Raw genomic sequence first — 22013 nt, 5'->3', positions numbered from 1 at the left:
TGGTGTCATGTTTCATCATAGGGTTCATCCTGACTCCTAAAGGTCAGGGTGGGCTCAACGTTATTTCAGGGAGCACTTAAGAGAAATAGGCCAGGGGGGTCTAAAGATAAAAATCCTACTCAGTTCTCCAGGTATCCCTTTATTAGCAGAGACCAAGTGGATATTAAAAATTACTATATACAAGGGGCCATCAGGAGATGATGTTCCTATGACCCTACTGTCATGCCAACATGTTTCTGCCCTTGACTGAAGGCCTCTTAGGTCCCAGGCTTTCTTCAGGGCAAATAGAGTTTCCTTCCCTGGATTTTTTCAAAGGTTATTTCCCTATATTTTCATGATGAAGGAGCAGAAATCTGCACCCTCATGAATGGAATGGAGGGTATACTTATCTCTCTATCCAGTAATTTTATGATATGTATCCGCCTGCAAAACAAAAGTGAGAAGAAACAAACAACTTTTGCACTCAAAACATTTCACCCATGCACTCACAGCATGCTCTGTGTGCTCTCATTCCATTCACTCAGAGATCTGTGATCAGAAAAAAAGAACTCTTAATGGCTACCACTGTCCCATCAGACTGACAATTGCAGCATGCATCCAATACTCGCATTGTTTGTGCAAATCCGTGAATAATATCTTTTAAAGCGCTCCACTACACCAACATAACTGTATTCTCACATAAGTACTCAACAACCATCCACTTCATTATCATCTCAGAGGTACAGATGGTGCTCATAATGCTTATCCTCATTTGTGTTGGTATTCGTATGCTATATGCAAATCAGTCTTGACCCTGTGCCTCATGGGAACAGTCCAGCCTGAACTGCTAAGCCAGGTCTTCCATGGACCGGAAACAAGCATCCTGGGACTGGTTTCGGGTTAACACCCCTCCTCAGCCAGGCTAGTTTGAATCCAGTGGCAAAATGAGCAAGGGGCCCGTGTCTAGGCATACCGTGCCAACTTAGGGTGAACAAAGAAAGCACAAGGAAATGATGGACGGAGCGCTGAAACTTTTCAGACACTCACCCCCAAGCACAGATCTGGGATGCATCCATTTTCGTTCTTTAGCTCACTTTGGCACCCCAGTTCAGATCCAGCTGTATGCAAATCAGTCTTGACCCTGTGCCTCATGGGAACAGTCCAGTCCTCAAATTCCTACTAAATTTTTGGGCACCTTTTTTTCTGTTCAGTGTAACTTTTCAGGGTTTTTGGACTTTGCTCACAAGAAACCAGATTATACTCAAATTTCTCTTTTATCCTTTAACCCCAATACCTCTTATGCTGCATTGAGGACTTTGAGTGGTGGAGGCAAATGATAGACAAATATCTAAGAGAAATGATCATCCTAAGATTCACAATACCTGCATTTCAGTCTGTGCATGGCACTTGCATGATTACCTCTTTGCAGGAGACCTCGACACTTGGATGTTTCCTAGTTTATATGTTATGGCTCTGAGAGACATCAAACCTTTTGAGACAGACTGATCAAATAAAGCAGTGCTAGGACCTCTCTGATAGCAGAAACAGAAGGCAAGCACATAGGAAGGAATCTGACATGACACGCACATGGTACTGAAACTCTCTACAATGTACCTCTGGGGGATGGGAATGGAGTGTAACACTCCAGGCTCCCAGGCTAACAGATCTGACCAGCCAAACTTAGGCACTTCCCCATTTTGTAACTCTATTCACACAAAGAGCAGTCCAAAACTGATTTTCTCTTGCACCCAGCCAGATATATCCCCTTAACAGGCACACTTTATTTGTGAGCTAGATGCTAGATTGGAGTCTAGCTGACCTTTGTTCACATGAGTCCAGACAATATTGTAATTGTTCTCACCTGTTTTAAGTTTCACACAACTTAACTCTCCTATAATGATGTAGAGGAATTTTAGTAATATCTCACTAGTTGCTAGTAAGGAGAATATCTAGTGAAAAGGGCTTCTCCCGGATTTCAATATATCATTTAAGTCAGTACTGGTACCAATAATGGGGATGTTCTAAACTGTACTTCAAAACAATAAGGTAACACTCACATCATAGACCGAGTTTAACATAGTTATGTTTCTCAAAAAGTTTAAAATTGCTGTTATATGCAGCTCATTTCTATGGATCTCATCAATCAATGCAGATGTAAAATTATACTTCAAATGTTTGCCGTTCAATTTGGTATCTATTGTCAGCAGTTTAGTTTCTAAACGTCAACACAGCTTTGTTCCCAAGTGGGATTTACCAGAACTTAGATATCTGGCCTTGGAATTATATTTTCAGTTATGTTATTAGATGCATAAAACACTTTCAAAAGGGTGGAAAAGCCATATCTGTGGATCTATTTGTCCAGGTTTGACATATCATTCTCATACCTTCAGAGGGTTCATGCATTAGAATCAGGCAACATCATACCGCACGGGGAATTGGTTTTGGTACACATAGCCTCCTGATTTCGCTGTATGCGGATGATGTGATCCTATACATTCTCAACTCCGAAGACAATCTAGATCCGGTCCTCAGATAATTCATCAGATTTGGAGGGCTAGCGGGTGTCTCTATTAACTGGACTAAATCAGTAATTTTCCCACTGACAGTTCCTACTCCAATGGTGACATCTGAATTCCCACTGAGATGGTAGGCCGAGGCAGTCAAATATTTGGGGGTGTGGCTGAGCCGAAACCTGCAGGAGATCTGGTACTTGAACTACGGCAGGGCATACACGTGGTTGGAAGGTAAAGTTTCACTTTGGTATAAATTGCCCTTATCCATTGCTGGGAAGGTAGCGCTGACGAAAATGGTTATTTTGCCGAAGTTTCTATACTTGTTTGTCAACGTGCCGATCCCCCTCACGCAACACTTTTCTCACGCTTGAGATCGCAATTGCTATCCCTGGTTTGGGCGGGAGGCCAGGTCAGGGTCTCATGGGACCTTTTGACCCTTCCATTGAGACAGGGCGGGTTTGGCCCCCCTGATATGCAGCTCTATGCTCTATGCGCCCAGGCTCAATTTCTCCATTTTTGGGTGCACCAGACGCAATATCAGCCCCATGTAGCGGTGGAGATTGACTTGGTGACCACGCAAATTACATGCACTTCTGTTATTGTATGCAAGAAGACAGGTTGCTCTCCGTTGGGGGAGAAAGAGGGTACCTAGGTTGAAGGACTGGCTGTCTGATGTGACGTATGGTCACACCCAAATTGGCATATTCTGGGAACTGATGCCTCCAACTTCAAGACCGCGTGACATATGGGAGCCATTCCTAAGTTGGGCGCACACTAGAGCTGAGTCCCCTGAGCCCAGTCCCGATGCAGATACCTAGTGCTGTATTGCCTCTGTACACTGGATTAGTTGGCATTGTGATTGTAAAATCTCCACCATGCATGACTTTGAAATGATAGGTTTGGCTGTATTATGCTATTTGTTCGTCTCCGATGTTTCATGTGTTTTTCAAATATGCAATGCATTACACTAAAGATTGTGGTATGTGTATGGACATATTGTTACCTGACTTGCGCGTGCTGATCGCTTGTTGTATCATTCCATATGTGAAACTCTAATGTTTTGTACTATGAAGCCTTGTATATTAATGGCACGACATGCTGGCTGGTTTCTTGGTTGGAACACTGGTTCCTATTGGTTGTACTTGAAATTTGTATAAACCTTAATAAAAAACAATATAAAAAAATGTAAAAAAAAGGGTTCATGCATTATATAGGGAACCGTTAACTAAGTGCATCTATTGGTTTGTCAAATAGGACGTTTAAGGGTGCAGTGAGATATCCTTCAGGGGTGCCTACATCTCTTGTTCACTTTTTATTTGGAACCATAATTTATGAAGGAGGCTCTTTAAAACTGATATTCCATCAATCGTATTCAGAAGAGCACTGAAAAACTGATCATCTCTTCTGATGATGTAGCCTTAAATACTTTCTATGCCTCACAGTCTGCACTAGTTCTATACTGAAACTTCAGCATTTGGTTTAGAGTCATGGAACCATTTCAATGAGACAAATATTGATGTATAAAAATGTCAGAGCATAAACAAGTGTGAACCATCGTTTCACCCATTCTGAAATCGTCCTTCATTTTATGTCCTTAGAAGAATGTTATTTTGTAATATGTTTGTTTAAGTAAATGCTTGTTAACAGAGATGTGTACGTTTCTTTGACCTTTATAAGGTGAGGCAGGCCAGGTGCACAGCATGGAATTGTGCTCACTCCATAGAAAATATTCCAGTCTCTGACTAAGGAATGTAGGTAGTGGGTACAAGGAAGGCTGCCTTATCTGTTAAATGAATGATGAGGGTTTTGGGATTTGCAAACTAAAATTAAGAATTAGCTGTAAGCAATGGACTTTCTGCCAAGACTTTAATTAAGGAACTAGTGCTTTTAAATTTCTGATAAAAAGTGGCCTTGCAGCTGGATGTAGACAATTACTCAGCCTCTTCAATGTATTGTAATGCACAATCTGATGTATAAAAGCGTGACTTAAAATCCAGCAGGCTGAAAACACTGGCAATGGGTCTCTTTCTCTGTGTATTTTTTCAACTGAATTTAGGGAAATAAACTTGCTCTGTGTTTGTATATCACGTGTGCAGACTGTTTATTTCCTTTCAGAATAATCGGGCTTTATCAAAAAACCTTATGAGTTAGTGAAAATCTCCCAGGATGTTCCAATAAGGCTGTCTGTTTAGGAGTTAAGCTATGTCCTCAGATTTGGTAAATAATAATTTATAATAATGACCCTTTGCTCTGAAAATGTTTAGCACTCATGAAGTAATGGGACTACCCACCTATTTTACTTCCTGACCAGTGTAATATCATTAAATCCTTGCATTCATTGTGCGAAATCCCACCTTATGTCCTACATACATTCTTAAAATGGCTAGAATCAGCCATATGTTGTGATTGTGGGTTTACCCTAAGCCAGGCTGGGCCTACATGATGACACTTATTTGCTGGGAACCTGTACAACCATGCTTCTGTTCATTGTTTCCTAAAGGTTTCTTTGCAGCACTATTGTTAATAGCACTGACTAGGGTTCAATTTAATACCTTAGCAGCTTGGGCAGAAGATGCTATAATATTGAGCATTTTTATTGCACCCATTGAGATAGCTGAGCAGGGGTCGCTAAAAAAACTCTTATGGGACATTACACAGGATCCGAAATCAGATACAACAAGCTTATCCCTGTAGGAACTGGCAGACTTGCTCCTAGAGACCTCTTGAAGATTGCTCTGCTCCGGAAAATCTTTCAAAATTATTGATGAAGCAAGTGAGGCTCTTATCAGCCCAAGAGGACTTACCTTTCATTAATACCAAGTAGCATGCTGACCTGAAAATTGTTTTATGTCAACCAGTGCCTTTAACTGTGTACTTATCACTTCCTATAAACTTCACAGCAAAATCTCAATTTATGAGCTTGCAATTCGGATACCATTCAAAGCATATATGGTTGCCTAATTCGCAACTAGGATGTTACAGGTAAGGGCTGTGGTTTTAAACAGGAGTCTCTTTTACATTTGTTATGACTGTGCCCTTTTCTACTATCTCTTAGACGTATTATCTTTTTCCAATTTTCAGGCAGTTGAGCATCACGGTCTGTAATACTGCTGTAATTGAATGTCTGAAAGGTGATAAGTGCCAATCGACAGCAAGATTCATTACGTTAATGACAATTGCCTAGTCAATGCTTAAAAATGTCACACCTTGAAAGCACAGTTTATAAACCATGGTTTGCTTCAGACGGCAGTGGTCGGGCAAGCCGTATTCCGTGATAGTCTGAGTGTCTCTACAGTAATTAATACTAGCACTTCTTGTATATGTAGGATGAGGGTCTTATTTTTTAGTTGGCTCTGATTTGCACTTACACTGTTACTTGCACTTGTTTTAGTCTTAGTGCAACCTTTTGCTGCTGGTATGAATGATGGTTGTCCTGGTGCTATTTTTCATACATTTAATCATGTGATAATGTTCATTTTTTCTTTTTTGTGGCATTTTTATAATAGGTATGATGCAGTGTTTTAATATCTGTGTGCTTTTTTGCTGTAATGTTTGCTATAATTTTAATTAAACGTGCACTGAGAATAAACTTTAAACTTAAACACATTGAGATGCGATAATATGGACCATAGTTATTGCACCTATTTCAGATGTGTGGATAATTGACTACTTCCATCCTGAACACTTTATATACAAACGCACTGGAACAGGAGCTTGAAGGAACGGCGAAAGACCCTCCGTTGTCAACAAACGGTCAATAGTCTCCCTCTTCTACGCAGATGATGTAGTACTCATGACACACAAGCAACTAGGCCTGCAGAAAGCCCTTACTACATACACTAGCTTATGGATAATTTAGGATTAAAATCAAATGAGAAAAAACATTTGATATGACCTGTGGGCGAGGGAGAAACAAATGTAACGGCCTCCCTCCGGGGGACAAAAGGGTAGACTCCACAAACATATTTACCTATCTGGGCGCAGGCCCGGCTCCAGGAATTTTTATTTGGGTGGGCCAAGGGTGTATTTGGGTGGGCCACTGGGGCTCGATTTGTTGCATATATTTCTGGGCAGGCCTGCTTCAGGGCCCTCCTTTATCTCTTCTTAGTCTTACAAGGCCCAGTAATACGCACTCTTTTCCAAATCTCTTTGTAAATGTTATCACTCTCAAAAAGTGTTTTTTTCCATGTAATGTTCCTTTGATGGGAAGAGGAGGTTTCTGAGGTGGGAGGATCAGGCAAGTGACACTTCTCGGGCTCCCTCTGTGCGAGCCTTCAGGGAGAATCCGTCTTCATTACTAACTCCACCTGACCCCGGACTCTGCAACACACTCCCTTACAGGCTTGATTTTCCACTACTCCTCTCGCACCTTATCTCACAGCTGACCTTGGGCCCCGCCCCCAGCCCCATATCAGGCACCATCGGGCTCCACTTTCATTTTGCCCTGTAAAAACATTAGAAAAATCACCTTCAAACTTAAAACACTGAATATAGCAGTAAACATAATTAGCACACACTTTAAAGTGTGTTCCACAGTAGCCCTTATGACCCGACTGCTAATTAAATAAACAAAAACAGAAAGGCCATGACAGGGCCGGCTTTAGCTCTGATGCGAAAGTCTTTTTTGGCGCCGCACCATTGACCTCTTTCTCCGTAAATACCTTTATTAACACCTTCCAACAGTGCCACTCATCCCTCCATTACCCCCCTATTGACCTCCTCCTCGGATTTCCTCACTGCCTCACGCCACAAGTGCCCCTCATATCCCCATAGCCCCTCCCCTCCATGACCTCCTCCTCAAAGTCCAGTAACCCTTATCTCTGTAGCCCCTCCCCCTCGTGACCTCCTCGTCTGACTCCCTTACTAACACCCTCCACCAGTGCCCCTCATCTCTCCCTAGCTCCCCCCACCCCATGACCTCTTCCTCGGATTCCCTCTCTGTCATCCTCCACCAGTGCCCCTCATCGCTCCATAGCCCCTCCCACTACCTCCTCCTTGGATTCCCTCACTGCCACCCTCCAACAGTGCCCCTCATCTTTACGTAGCCCCTCTCTCATATGCATTTCATTTGTTGTATAGTGCTACTCATATCAGTGTAGTGTGTGTCAGTACTTTACATCACACACACATTATACAGAGACAATGAATCATACAAGTATGTAACTCAGCCTATAGGGAATGTCACATAAGCCAATGAGGATTACACGGTGTATGAATCACATGTCATCCATACTGGTGGGCAGTATATTTTAAAAGGGTTTGGTATGGGGAAACACAACCTTAGGATTTAAATAGTATTGCATGGGGGTCAGATTTACTGATAAAAATGTATATCTGCCCAAACATACTCATCTTAGCAACATTAGAATAATGAAAGACTGAGGAAGTTCTAACTATATCACAAAACAAAAAAAGCGAAGTTCTAACTATAGCATTCATGTTTGTATGCTGCTCTTCGAGGACAATTCATTGGTTACTGTCCTATGTTAGGATTGTAACTTGTGAACTGCAAGTAACACAAGGATCTCTGTGGCAAAAGCAGTAACCCACTGAGCTATCCATAAAATACAGTTAATCTGCATTTAAAAACTACTAACAGACAAATGATTGCTCTCCAGCAGGATCATTAATCACCATTTATCTTGACATTTTGTATTGTCTTTTTGTTGTCCTGCATTGGCCACAATAATGATAAAAACTGTTTAAATGAAGCACACACGAAGTATGTGTCCTGCTGGGCCTGTGTAGATTTTTAAAAGAAAAAAATGTAGTAACACATTCTCTTACCTACTCCATTAGTCAAACTTTGTGTCACAGCCTGATGTGATAAGCCACTGCAGGGGTTAGGAAAGGTGAATAGGAATAAACAAACTTATTTTCTCCTGTACTGCATAGAAAAAGAAATATCTAGGCAGCAGGACAGTAGGCAAAGGTTACCAAAGGTTACCGACGCCAAAGAAAGGATTTGTCACCTTTCGCCATGCAGAGATGAATGGGTGATAAAAAAAAACAAAGCCTCATTAACATGTTAATGGTCTTTAAAGACCTGTGAAGTACTCGGGTGGGGGGCTGCGATAATCTCTAAAACTGTCTCTGTGTGCGCGCCCTGGAATCTGTCTCGGCCTGGGCTGACACACATGACCTGTGCGTTGCACGCCTGCCTTCCAGCTCTCACTGCTGAGGGCCAATGCTCCTGTTTGGGTGGGCCAGGTTCATGTTTGGGTGGGCCTGGCCCACCCGGCCCACCCGCTAGAACCGGGCCTGTCTGGGCGTCTTATTTGCAAATACAGGCTTTTGGGGCCCATCGGTGAAGAGTAAGAGTCTACTATTTATGAAGACGACTGCTGTCATTAACTTCTCGAAAAAAATGGGTAAAAGGCCCCCTGGTATACTTCTTAAGATTTACCAGGCTAAGTGTACATGGGCGTCCGCAAGGGGCGGCAAGAGGGGGCGCTTGCCCCCCCTGATTACCCGGCATGCCATATCTGGTGCCGTGGTGGTGGTGTGTTTTAAAGTGTAATTGTTGAGTGGCATTTATTTTCCATTTTTATTTCCATTGTTAGAATGGATGGATGATCGGAACTTTTAATTTTGTGAGCAGGCCTCTTCATTGTAGAAGCGTGGAGAAGTGTGGCTCAATGGTTAGAGCAGCAGGCCCTGATGCAGAGGTCTGGCCTGGGACCAGGGTTAAATTCCCGCCTCGGCGGCTCTTGGACTCAATCTCCCCGGACCTGATAATTCTCGCCTCGGTGCCTAGTCTAATCATGGGTCCCACTCTGTGACTCTGGGCAATAGCTTGCTTAATCTCCACAATGGCCCCAGCAGCGCTTGGATGCCTGGCTTCACCTTGGGGGTGCCCAGGAGTGGACATTTCACATGGAAAAGCCAGGAAGGGTTCCACAGCGGTATGAGTGCAGCGCCGGGACGCCCCGTCGCGTGGGCAGCCGTGCGCTTTACAAATACAACACACACACACATTGTATATAATTTTAGGCCAGCAGGCAGCAGCACCAAATCCCTATCATAACATCATGACGGAGTGCTACACTACCTATCTTACGCTGCAAAGTACCGCGCCCGCGCGTAAGGTCACACAGCCCCCACAGTGGTGGTTGTTTCCAGGGCTGTGACCCCGTCAATATTAGGAGCAGGAATTCGGGAAAACTGCTGCTGACCGGCAAGATCACAGAGATTGAAGTCCCGGGTTGAAGTAAGTCATAACGTCTCTTTTTTTTCTGTTTCTGTCTAGATCCTCACTGAAAACCGTGACTCCAAGAACTGCTTCTTACTCTTACGGTGTCATTGTTTGTAAAGGAATAAAATCTTGTCCGTAGTAGCAAGGATGAAGGGAAGCATTTACTTTAATTGGCAGGTGTGTTTCACAACATACTTGAAGTAGAGTTGTGAATTTTGTATTTTTCCAAAGAGCAGCATTGTTCGACAACTAAATATTTACGCTCTGTCTTCTGTTACAGTAAAATGGCTTGTGGGATGTTTTCACTGCTAGGCCTTGTCACATCCGAAGGTGAACTACAGAAACATCTCACATTATGTGGCCTACTTATAGCTTGTTTTGCTTCTGGCTTCCGTGACCCCCTTTGCTATCTCTGGAGGGTTAGCACTGTCAGTCGGCTATACACGTTGTTGTTTTCTTCGCACGGAGTGGCTTTTGGCAGTACAAATACGTGACTAAATTAGGTTGTTTCCCCAGGTGATTTGTTTTCTGGGTGGACAGGGGTGTTAGCAGCCCTGCCACGTTTCCTGGCATGGTGTAAATAGCTTCTCCTGGGTCTTTTAAAAAGCTGAACTTCGAACTTGTGTTCAGTTTCCCCAACAGAGTGAAAATTGACGATATGAGCAGGCTGCTTTGAGTGGCTCTTGGATTTCTTGTCTGATTTGCCTCGTTTGTAGTGGTTTGTTTCCTGGGTTTTGGTCCTTTGTCTTTTGTTTATGCGTTTCTGCTTAAGATTCTTCTGCCCGGGGGTCTGTTGTAATCCTTCCCGATCTCATGTTCCATTTTTGTTATTTGTGTGTACTCTTTAAAAAAAAAAATCTTTTTTGTCTTTCGTTTTGCACTTCTCCTTTTGAGACTGTGACGATCACCTTTCCACTTGTAGGCGGGGGCTGTTGCTCTGTTGCATTGTTTGGTTCCTTTCAGTGGGATCTTACTTAAGAATGGGGTACTTCTTAGGGGTTGGGGTGGAGCTGGGGAGTTGTGTAGAGGGTGGACTCCCTGGTGAGGGATACACTGGTAACCACAGCTCATGGTCTCCCCTCTGGTCTATGCGCCTTGTGTCCCTTGTTGAATAGCACCCATCCTCATGTCCTTGGTAGCTCCTATTTTGCTCCTTTATTTGAAACCCTGTTCCGGGAAACCCGTTTTGGAGCGGATGAAGGGGGTGAGGTGTGGAATATAGTGGCGACGATGTGATGCAAGCGATTGAACTCTGCCTTGGGTCCATGAGCCTTAACCACCTTACCCTTGCTGCTTCTTCTGCTTCCGGACATATCCCGGGCCACAGTGGGTCTCAGTAGTCTTTTGGCTGTCTTTGTTCCCTAACCCCCTGTGCCGGGTACAGCGCATGAAGGCTGGGGAGGGGAGGTCATTAGTCTGTTGGCTTAGTGGAAGATCTCGACCCCAACCTGATCCAACTCAGTCCAGTCCTGTGCTCATTGTGTGTTTACTGGAAAATGTATCTCAAGCTTCGATGGCGCTCACAGAAAATGTGTTACACTGGCAGCAGCAGTACAGTTTCTTCACGCAAAAGTAGATTGGATTATTGCATGAACCTGGCGCTCACAGAACATGTGTTACACTGGCAGCAGCAATACAGACAGTTTTGTCATGCAAAAGTAGATTGGATTATTGCATGACCCATGTTGCAGGGGACATTGGTTACCTGTAACAGGATCGTTAAAGCTTCTGTATATGCATTGGTACAAGAGAAGGGGTGTACATTGTACCAAGGCAAGGAGTCGCACTCGCACAGAGCAGGGTTAGGAATCCAAGGAGGCACACACATTGAGCACAAGTGCATCAGATAGAAGTATGAAGGAAGCCACAGAAGGCAAGGGGCATGGGAGTTCTGGTTCATCAGGGAGGAGCCAGAGCGTACAGAAACAAGAAAACCCGGATCACAAGAAGTTCATGCTAGAAGACAAGATGGCATGGGCAAGAAGACCCTTAAGCCAATCAGCTCTAGGGTGCCCAGACAAAAAGGAGATACAGACGTAAAGACATTAAAGTGCTGATCTAGCAACATGCAGTGTAGTTTTGGGGACAGAAGGGGTAGTTATAAGTAATTCAGTCTGGCCACTGATCTAGCTCCAGGCTGAGATTTCATATCCTCAAATCACGTTGGACAGGTACAAATGGTAATGACTGCAGAATGACAAAGTAGCTGCTAATGGCTTGTCTAGAGTGAAAGAGTGGAGGCAACTCCATTACCTCAAGTGCCGTCTCATATGATGAGGCTCATGGCACTCATAATGTTTAAGCTGCTCCAGTAGGAAGATGCATCAAAGCTAATGGGCATACCGGCTGCAGCCAAAACCCCACCCCCACTTCCCTTGTGGCACTAAACCACTACTTGGCCTCAGTAAAACCTGTTGCCTATTACCCTCTCTTTCCTCTCCTTTGCTTAATTCGTTCCCCTGTGAAATCGATCAAAAAAGGAAGTAATACTTTTGTTGGAAATATCTTTTTCTGACATTTTCTAATCCAAAGTGCAGCCTAGGAATGGAGAGAAAGAAAATGTTCAAAATACGAAAAATAAATAAGTAAATAATTGAAAGCAAGACAGAGGGGAAACATCCTTTACAACGCAACTTTTACCACGCAGTGCCTTTACGACGCAACTTTGACAACGCAAACCATTACAACGCATTGCGCTGGGGGGCGCTCTAGGATAGGGAATAGGTTTAATGTACTATCCAACACCTTCCCTACTATCCACGGGGACTGGAGTTGGAATAGTAAATTAAACTATTCACTATCCAGCGCCCCAAAGCACTATGCGTTGTAATGGTATGCGTTGTAAAACTTGCGATGTAAAAGCATGTGTGGTAAAAGCATGCGTTGTAATGTTGTACATCCAGACAGAGTGGGTCAAAAAGTTGCCAGATTGGTTTTATTTACACCCAAACACCTTAGCGCCAACCGACTTTCCCAGTGAAGGCAGTACTACTTTAATTTTTTCTCGTCTTTGAATAGCATTTTTTTCCTCAGGTGAGGAAGTTCACCATTCCTGGAGGTACTGCGATATCTGGTTGATACGTGGTGTAGAAAATGTTTCATGTGATCCTTATCAGCTGTTTTCCTTTTAGCTTTATGAAATGTGTAGTGTACTGCAGCTTTATGTTCATGAATGTGGTCTTTTAAAACCACACTCCTTTTGTTGTGTATGGATTTAAACAATGGACATTGAAACGGGTCCCTTCCAGGTCCTGTAGTCATGTCCTTAGCTTTTCAGGCAAAAACACTCATTGATTTCTGAATAACGAGTGTACAAACATTAAGGTAAGCATGTTGTTCCTGCTTACATTTCACATACTTTACTTAGGCTTGCATTCCCTGTGAGTGTTTGCTTTTTCCAGGAGGTTCTTACTGTTTTTTCAGACAGAATATTACTCTTGTCTAGTGCATAATTTGAATTGAGTTGCTTCCAGGCGTTTATAGCGGGACACAATTGGATTGCATCCAAAGGCAGTGCGAGTTTCTTTCAGTGGAAGAGTATGGTGTTCAGTGGGGGAGAAGATGTGGCACTATGGCCAGAGCGGTCGAATTTGAAACTCCTAAGGGAGGACATTCCAATGCTAGACCTTAGAAGGCCCTGCTAGACCTTAGAAGCCCTGGTGTCTTAGCACAAGCAGGTGGGCCGTAGCGGTGTCAAATGTGGGTTAATCTTGAAGGCCTGTGCACCATATTTCCATACCGAAGTTCACCTTCAGTCTTATGGGCAGGCCTACAAAGCAGCACACCCTAGTGCAATAGTGACTCTGTCACAGAGGTCACAGGACCCTGAGGCTAGTCTGCCTCACCCATTGGTACCTCCTTTGGCCTTGTTTCTGCAGAAGTAGTGCAACTCACCAGGGATTGGCAATGAAGGATTTGCACGCACACCAAACTAAGTTTGCAAGCTTTAGGGCCTTTCTGCTTCATGCACAAGCACCTTTAACATGCGCTGTCTGCTTTGGGGCCACACAATAATGCAGCAATGGAGGACAAAATTATGTTCCAGTGTTAACTAAATTATGCAGCCAAAAAAGGGCTGCAGCGTAATGCAGTACATTTTCTGATGCTTTATTAGTTTGACATTCTTACACATACTAACCGTCTTTGCAAAGATTTAGGCTCAGTACCAGTGTAACATACAAATGCATCAGTGAGAAAGGTGAGCAGTACACCTTCGCAAAGGGTCTCCTCTTCGCAGCAACTGAAGTCACGTTTTTTAGTAAATTTTGATGCATTTGAGCTACAAACAATTTTTTGTTAGAATTGTCAGATTATGCAACAGATGATGTATTATGGGGCAATTATGGCAGAACCATAATTATGTGGAAAACATTTGCAAGCTACAATATTTTGGCATTCATGTTTGAACTGTTCTTGTGGAAAAAGGGAGAAGTGCTGATGACAAATGGCTTGTGATTCCACTTTTAAGCGTATTTGGAACATTCTGTGATTGGAAACATATCCCACATTGCGAATGTATTGTAATGTCAAGAACTCATATTAAACCTTAAATAAACATGTGTATCCATTGGATGAGTCAAATAACGTAATAAGCTGTAACTGGTCAGTGAAATGTCAAACAAATACTAATAATTGGGATGTTTTGCTTTTTCTAGCCACACTTCTGACTATGCCCACTGACTCAATCCTCTGCTTATTAATGCACTCTGATTCTGCGCCCACAGTTCCCCTACTTCCCCCCCCACTTAGACCACTGAGAACACTCTTCGGTCCTACAGATTGTAGAGCCTGATCTAATTGTGTTTCTGTTGTTTCTCCAGCTAGTGCCAGGAAGAGTCAGGGAGGTGCAGCGCTCCACAGACAGCCAGATGTAGGTACGTCATCTGTAGTAGGTACTGGGTAATCAGATAGCCAGATGTAGGTATGTCATCTGTAGTAGATACTGGGTAATCGTCTGGACACTGCTGCAGTGACATACATGTCCCGAATGCCTTACTTCCCAGTGCAGTGTGGGATGTAATGTCATTCCGCCAAGAGAACTTCAAGGGTTATTATTTTTTATTATATGTTTGGTTATTTAGCAGCTAGTGGTTCTCTATGTAGGGACGCAGCTGCACAAAGTGGCAGGGTGCACTTTCATGTGTCATACACTTTTAATGTGGTTCGCCTCTAGGAGCTGGGTCATCCATGCTTGCAGAGGGTATTGGACTGAGAAAACTGGAGGTTGTCTGCTGCCGGGGTACAGAATCCTGCAGGCTGCTTTCTGTGCTTTGTGAAACTAAGTGAAGCTTTGGTTCAAATGCAAACTTCTATGGGATATTTTTGGGGTAAGCGTTGAGCTTTGACTGTGATTTAGGTTTGTGCAACCACATTTTGGTGTGTGCTCAATGCAGTCTAGCAGTTTCTGTCTCTAATATATAGAACGGAGTGTATTAATGGTCATACCAGAAAGACATTAGTGTCAGTTACATATAGCATTCAAACTCCAGTGGGTCACCACTTGCATTAATCCTTTTGAGGATGATAAGGCCTGTCCCATCGTGTGTGTAACGATTCTGACCTATTACAGAGGGGTGGGTATGAGGGTGTTGGAATAGGAAAGACTCTATGGACGAGGAGTAACAGGTCATGAACAATAGATTTATCATACCCTCTGACACTCGTATTATCAGTCTCTGGGTACCTTATACAGCACAATACAAAATACTTATGCAGGAAGCAAATAGAGGCGTTGTCTGACAGGAACATTTCTGGAGTGATGTTTTTCTTTTGCCACCTTTGTCTGTATGGTATGGGAGTGCCTGCCCGCCTTGGGGTGGGGGGAAGACACGAGTTGTGTGTTTCCTCCCACCTCCCTCAAGCTTCCATTTTTTAACTTGGTTCATTAGAATCCACTTTAGTGTGCCTTGTGCTACAGTCTTTTTCAGTGGCACACAGCTAGAAATATCTACAAAGAAGTCAGATCTGGCTGAGTCTAGGAAGATGGGAAATATATGTACAATTTAGAAGTGGCTTTTATAAGTTTGCATAAATAATTTATTACATGCATTTGAGTTGTGTGTGTGTGTGTGTGTTGTGAGCGTGTGCAGAAGGAGGCCGGCATACATACCCATACATGTCCAAGCATGTATGGACATATATTTGTGTGCATCGCAAATGTCAGATTTCTGTAAAAACACCAGCATTTTTGTGTGTGCGTCTCTTAAAATCTGCTGCCATTGTCTATATAATGTGTATGTGCATCAGTGTGTGTAAATATATCTACACACACTTTCGTTTTTCAACTTTGTTTCAGCATACAGGGCTGTATGTATTCATTAAATAGTGCATTTTAGGTGAGTTATTTAACGTTCACAAATTTCACCTTATCTATATAATTATGCAAGGCAACCTGGTTCTCCTTGCCAGAGAAATTCAAAGGGAATTTTCAACTCCCTTTAGCTCATCTACAACTCGGTTTATTCAATACAGCCAGCCTGGTGATGAGCAGAGTATTTAATGATCCTCATTTCTTTTTAGAGATGGACATCCGAAAATTATTTTCAAAACGAAAATTGGATGATGAAGAAGCTGATATTACGGAAGCAATAAATGAATCTAGACATGATGAACATGAAGAGGCAGAAGAGTAAAGCACAAGCAGTTGTGCAGGTCCACTTTCAGCTCCAACAGAATGTAGATATGATGTTGATGCTCCTGTGAATGATATTGTATTGTATTTTAATTTAGCAATGGCTTAGCTACTCTCCCCAACTGAAAGGTGCAATTTCCAAGTTCTCCACAGTTTTTCCACAGCCAGTTCATCGTTGGATACAAGGAGCATTCATAACTATGCCTTTCACTAAATATAAAGACTTCCATGAAAGTACACGCAAGCATGTCTTAACGTCTTTGCATAAAAACGCACAAGTGGATGCAACTCACATTTTGGAGATCAAAAAGAAACCAGAAACAAGTATTGTTTGCCAACTAGACAATGCTGTGAAAAGGCATGTTGAAGAAAATTGGAAAAAGTTATTTCCAATTTTGTCTACTATCTTAATTTGTGGCACACATGACATTGCTTTACGTGGGAAAAAAATACATCCAGAAACAAGCAAAGTCTGTACCAATTTCGTATTGAAGCAGGAGATGTCATCCTAAAGAACCATCTGGAAAATGCGCCAGTTAATGCACGTTATACATCGGTTGAACATGAACTGATTACATTATGTGAAGAAACATTAAGAGACGATCTAGTATCCTTAGTCAATAGGTCAAATGGATTTTCAATCATTGCTGATGAAAGTGCTGACATATCCGGAAAAGAACAGATGTCACTTGGAGTACGTTTTGTAGACACGACAAGTAGCACCATAGCTGTCATCAGAGAAGAATTCCTTGGATTTGCAACCTTAAAAGAAATGGATACTATCTCAATTGCAAATATGATTATGGATACATGTTCTAAATTTGGATTAAACTTAGAAAGACCCCATGGCCAAGGATATGATGGTTGCTCTACAATGGCAGGAAAGGAAGGTGGCGTTGAAGCCATAATAAAGAGAAAATATCCTAAAGCTACTTTTACTCACTGCGCTGCACATAAACTTAATTTGGTTGTTAATGACCTGAATGCTGTTCCTGATATACGGAATTCTATTGGCACAGTGAAAGCCAACATCAAGTTCTGACGTGAGAGTCCAAAAAGAAGATCTCTAAATACAAGAGCATTCGAATTTTTAGCTCACACTTTGAAGAGATTTTTAAGCAATTAAGCTTATTGGGTACTACAGCATCAGGGAAAACACGTCAGGATGCATATCAATTGCAATGTTCCTCCAGCACAGTGAGCTTTCTCTTTTGCTTGTCCATAATTTCAGATTACTCATCAAGATTGTACTCTGTAAGCCAGGCTCTCCAAGCTGTTCAGCTTGATATCCTTAAGGTGTGTAATCACGTGCAAGCCCTTTTGACTGTGTTCCATGATCACAGACAAAACGCAGAAGAGCAATTTAAGGACATTTTTACAAAAGTTCAAACACTGGCAGAAAAACTGAACATCGAACATTGTGTTCCCAGACAGTGTGGCCGGCAAGTATTTTGTTCTATTTTTGGTTACTCTTCTGTGGAAGAATACTATTGCCAGTCTATCTATGTGCCATAGTGGAGAAGTGTGGCTCACTGGTTAGAGGCGGCAGACCCGTAAGCAGAGAACAGGGTTCGATTCCCGACGCGGCAGGGTCGTGGACCAGGGTCAGCGGACTCGATAATTCTCGCCTCGGTGCCTACTCTAGTCAGAAACCACACTCGGCAACTCTGGGCATCAGCTTGCCTCATCTTCACAACGGCCCCCCCAGACCGCCGGGGATGCTTGGTCGCACCTTAGAGATACCCATCAGGGACCATCTCTCAGGGTGAGCCAGGACGGGTTCCCCAGCGGTCAAAGCGTGGAGATACTCCTCCGGGAGTCGATTCCTAGCGCTATATAAAACCCGCAATTAATTAAATACATGGACTCTATCATCGCATCATTAGAAAGCCGGTTTGGCAATGAAAACAAGAAAAATTTGAGTTTGTTCTCACTGTATACAAAACATATGGCAAAAATGACACGAGCAATACAAATACCCTATTGCAAATATCAGAGAAATTTACGACATTGAAAACCTGGAAGCCGAAGCAGTCACATGGTTTCAGATCTGGTCAACGAAGGATGAGCAGTTTGACAATGGATTTCTGGATTTGCTAAACCACACAGATTTATTTCCATCAGTCCAGCAAGCAATTCTCATTGCTCTCACATTACCAGTGACCACTTGCTCAGTGGAAAGGTCTTTCAGCACAATGAGAAGGGTGAAAACCTGGTTGAGGTCGACAATGGCAGATGATCGCTTATCGAGTTTGTGCATGATGAGCATACATCGAGCAAAAATTGATGAAAACAAACACCAGCTGATTGACAAAGTAATTGATAAATTTGCACAAGACTACAGACGTTTACAGTTCTTTTTTCGAGATCAGTACACTAACCAGTGAACAAAAACTGTATAAAACTACTGCTCATTGAAAAATGTGACTGTTAAATTTGAGCAAGACTGTACATGTTTGCAATTCCTGCAACAGTTATCGAGGTTACGTTTATATGTTTTATTTTCTAATTTGGAAGAGAACAGCTGTTATTTTATTTATGGTAATATATTTGATTTTATTTATTTTAAGTTATTTAAGTTGATACATTTCCAAAATAAATACAATTGTCATACATTTTAATTCTCATTCATTTGTACACGTTAACAGCAAATGCAGACTGACTCTACATGTTTTTTATAATGCAGTTATAGTGTCTTCACTGTCTTGATCATGTGTATATGAATAATGTGGTGTATTCAATAGTGGTGACATAAAAACAGATTAGAAATTGCTAATCAGACAATGGCAGCTTGATCCTTCCATTAAGCCTTTGCATCAGGTTTCTAAACCCTTTCACTTTTGGCCAAGAGCCGCTCCTGTCTGTAGATGAGCTTTGCTTTTTTCTTTGCCAGCTGCTAGAAGGTGTGAATGATATCTACCAAAGGCCACAAAAGAAAGAGTTGGCTGTGGCACAATAACCCTATGGTGTATAAGATCATATGCGGCCTGCTTCCTGGCCCCCATGGCTCCTCCTGAGCCCCAGTTTTTCTTGTGCCCCACCTGGCACACATCATGTCGGAGGATGGTAATGACGTTAACATTTTGCCCCCCCATGGAAAAATTTCTGTGGACGCCCATGTAAGTGTATAAGTATTGCTATTTTTGGGGCAGGAGTGTGGGGTTTTTACGATGTATCCTCGATCCAACATGCGGAAAATGCATTTTTAAGGTTTATCTTAGCAGTTCCAGCTAGTTCCCCAGTTTTTAAGTGTCACAGCGAGTTAGGTATCTCCTACAACTCTGATGTTATTAAAATGCAACCTGTACTGCTCTGGCATAGAATCTGGACCTCTAGTAGTACAAGACTAAACAGAGAGACAATCAAGAATTCAATGATTCTGGACCATGCCAGTAAGATTCCGTGGCTGAATTACATTAAAAATTGTATGATTGATATAGGGCATCCATATTATTATTCTTCCCCAGAGAAAATGAGTTCTATCTCCAGGAAGGAGTTTAAACTAACCTGCTTGACCCATTTAGAGTCACTTAGAGCTGCCCTGGAGATGAACGAAGGGATGGTAGCCCAGCATAAATTGACTTTGATCACGTATGATATCCAACCGTATCTTTTATGTTGCACTAAGGGATATGACAGATACCTTTTAACTTGATTTAGGTTCAATAGCTTCCATCGATTGGTTAGTTACCCGTGGATTAACAATTGGTCTCAAGAACTCTGCCCTTGCCCTTGTGACAACGTGTCACCACAATCTACTATCCATGTGACATTCTTTTGTTAATTTTATGTAAAGGAAAGGGTTAGATGGATCCTTCCATTGTTAAAGCAGGGGGGTTGGAGACAATGCAGACCAGCCTTTTTATATTTACGATTTTTAGATACTATTTTATCTGTATGTGCCATGTCTGTAATTCTGAAAAATATATTGAGAGTTAGGAAAAGTGTAAATGGATAAACCTATTTTGAACTTTGACTGGATTGTATTAACCCTGTAGGTTAACTGCCTTTTCTTGAATGCACTTTATGCACTTTGAGGACCTTAATGTACTTTTTAAATTTGAAGTATTTATCAAATGTGTTTACCTAATTTTATGAATTTGTATGCTTTTGTGATTTTAAATGACTAAAATCGAATAAAGCTCATTTTGAAAAATGTGACTATTTCCATCATCATTCAGAGGCCCTAGATGGCGTTACTATTTTCATGGCACAAGGCATGTGGCTATAAAAGCATTCCATCACTTAGCACCAGTATTTACAAATATATGTAGATAGATAGATCGATAGATAGATAGATAGATAGATAGATAGATAGATAGATAGATAGATAGATAGATAGATAGATAGATAGATAGATAGATAGATAGAAGATAGATATTCACTAAAAAAAAAGAATTACAGGGAAGTTATTGTTAGGCTCGCATTTCACTCTTATACAAAACCAGAGCAATCCAGCAGTTATTGTTGCCTGAGCTAACTATAACACACGCACCTGCAATGCACTGCTTACATCAATCAGTCATGACATGGTCAGTGACATTAGTTAAGACATCTCAAATGACATCCCTGATTACATCATCCAGTGGGTGTGAGTGTTTTCTAAAGGTTTATGACTGTTAAACAGACATACTAAGCTACTACAAAAGTTAAATGAGTATTCTAGGTGTACTACTAATGAGTGATACTACTGCTAACATATGGTATGTGAGTGGTTGTGTGACTGTGTGCATCCATGTGTGAGTGAATGTCTTAGTGGCTATATGGGTGTGTGAGTGGCTGTGTGAGAAGCTGTGGGGGTGAGTGAGTGGCCCTGTAAGTGGCTGTATGGTGAGTGAGTGGATGTGTCAGTAGCTGTATGGGTGAGTGTGTGGCTGTGTGAGTGGCTGTATGGGTGAGTGAGTGGGTGTATGCATGGCTGTATAAGTGAGTGACTAATTGTGTAAGTAGCTTTATGAGTGAGTGAGTGGCTGTTTGAGTGGATGTTTGGTTGGTGATTGGGTCGCTGTTTAGGAGACTGAGTGTCTATGTGAATACCTACATGGGTGAGTGAGTGGGTGTGTTAGTGGGTATATGGATGTGTGAATGGGTATGTAAGTGCTTGTTTGAGTGGTTGTATGGGGAGGGAGTGGTTGAGTGTGTAAGTGGCTATATGGGTGAGTGAGTGGCTGTATTGAAAGGTGGTATAGGCCAGTGAGTGGGTGTGTGAGTGGCTGTATAGGTGACTAGGTGGGTGTGTAAGTAGCTGTATTGGTAATTATCTGTCTGTGTAAGTGGGTATATGGGTGAGTGACTAGTTGTTAGATTAGCTGTATGAGTGAGTGAGTGATTGTGTGAGTAGCTGTATGAGTAAGTAAGTGGGTGTGTGAATGACTCTATGGAAGAGTGAGCGGTTGTGTGAGTAGTTGTGTTGTGTTGGTCAGTGGGTGGGTATGTGAGAGATAATGTGGGTGTGTGAATGGGTGAATGAGAGATTGTTTAGGGGTATGAGTTGGTGTGTGAGTGCTTCTGTGGATGATGTCATGAGTGATGTCATTTGAGATATCATCAGTGATGTCACTGACAATGCCATGAGTGATCTAACATGTGAGGTTTTAAGCAGTGCATTAGAGGTTGTAAATTACAGTTATCTCGGGAAATTATAAATGCTGAAATTCTCTGGTTTTGTATGAGTGAAATGTGAACTATAAAATCC

General features: G+C 42.2%; 1 pseudogene; it reads right to left on the bottom strand.

Moving 5' to 3' along the window:
* The window catches only part of LOC144752547 (ribosome biogenesis protein NOP53 pseudogene), a 36413-nt pseudogene extending 17835 nt beyond the window's left edge, over positions 1–18578 (bottom strand).
* Positions 18579–22013: the final 3435 nt, after the last annotated feature.

Source organism: Lissotriton helveticus, chromosome 5_1, assembly GCF_964261635.1.
Source record: "Lissotriton helveticus chromosome 5_1, aLisHel1.1, whole genome shotgun sequence".
In the NCBI taxonomy this organism is placed as follows: domain Eukaryota; kingdom Metazoa; phylum Chordata; class Amphibia; order Caudata; family Salamandridae; genus Lissotriton; species Lissotriton helveticus.
Note: the sequence above shows the minus strand (reverse complement) of the source record. Positions and strands in the feature narration are given on the sequence as shown.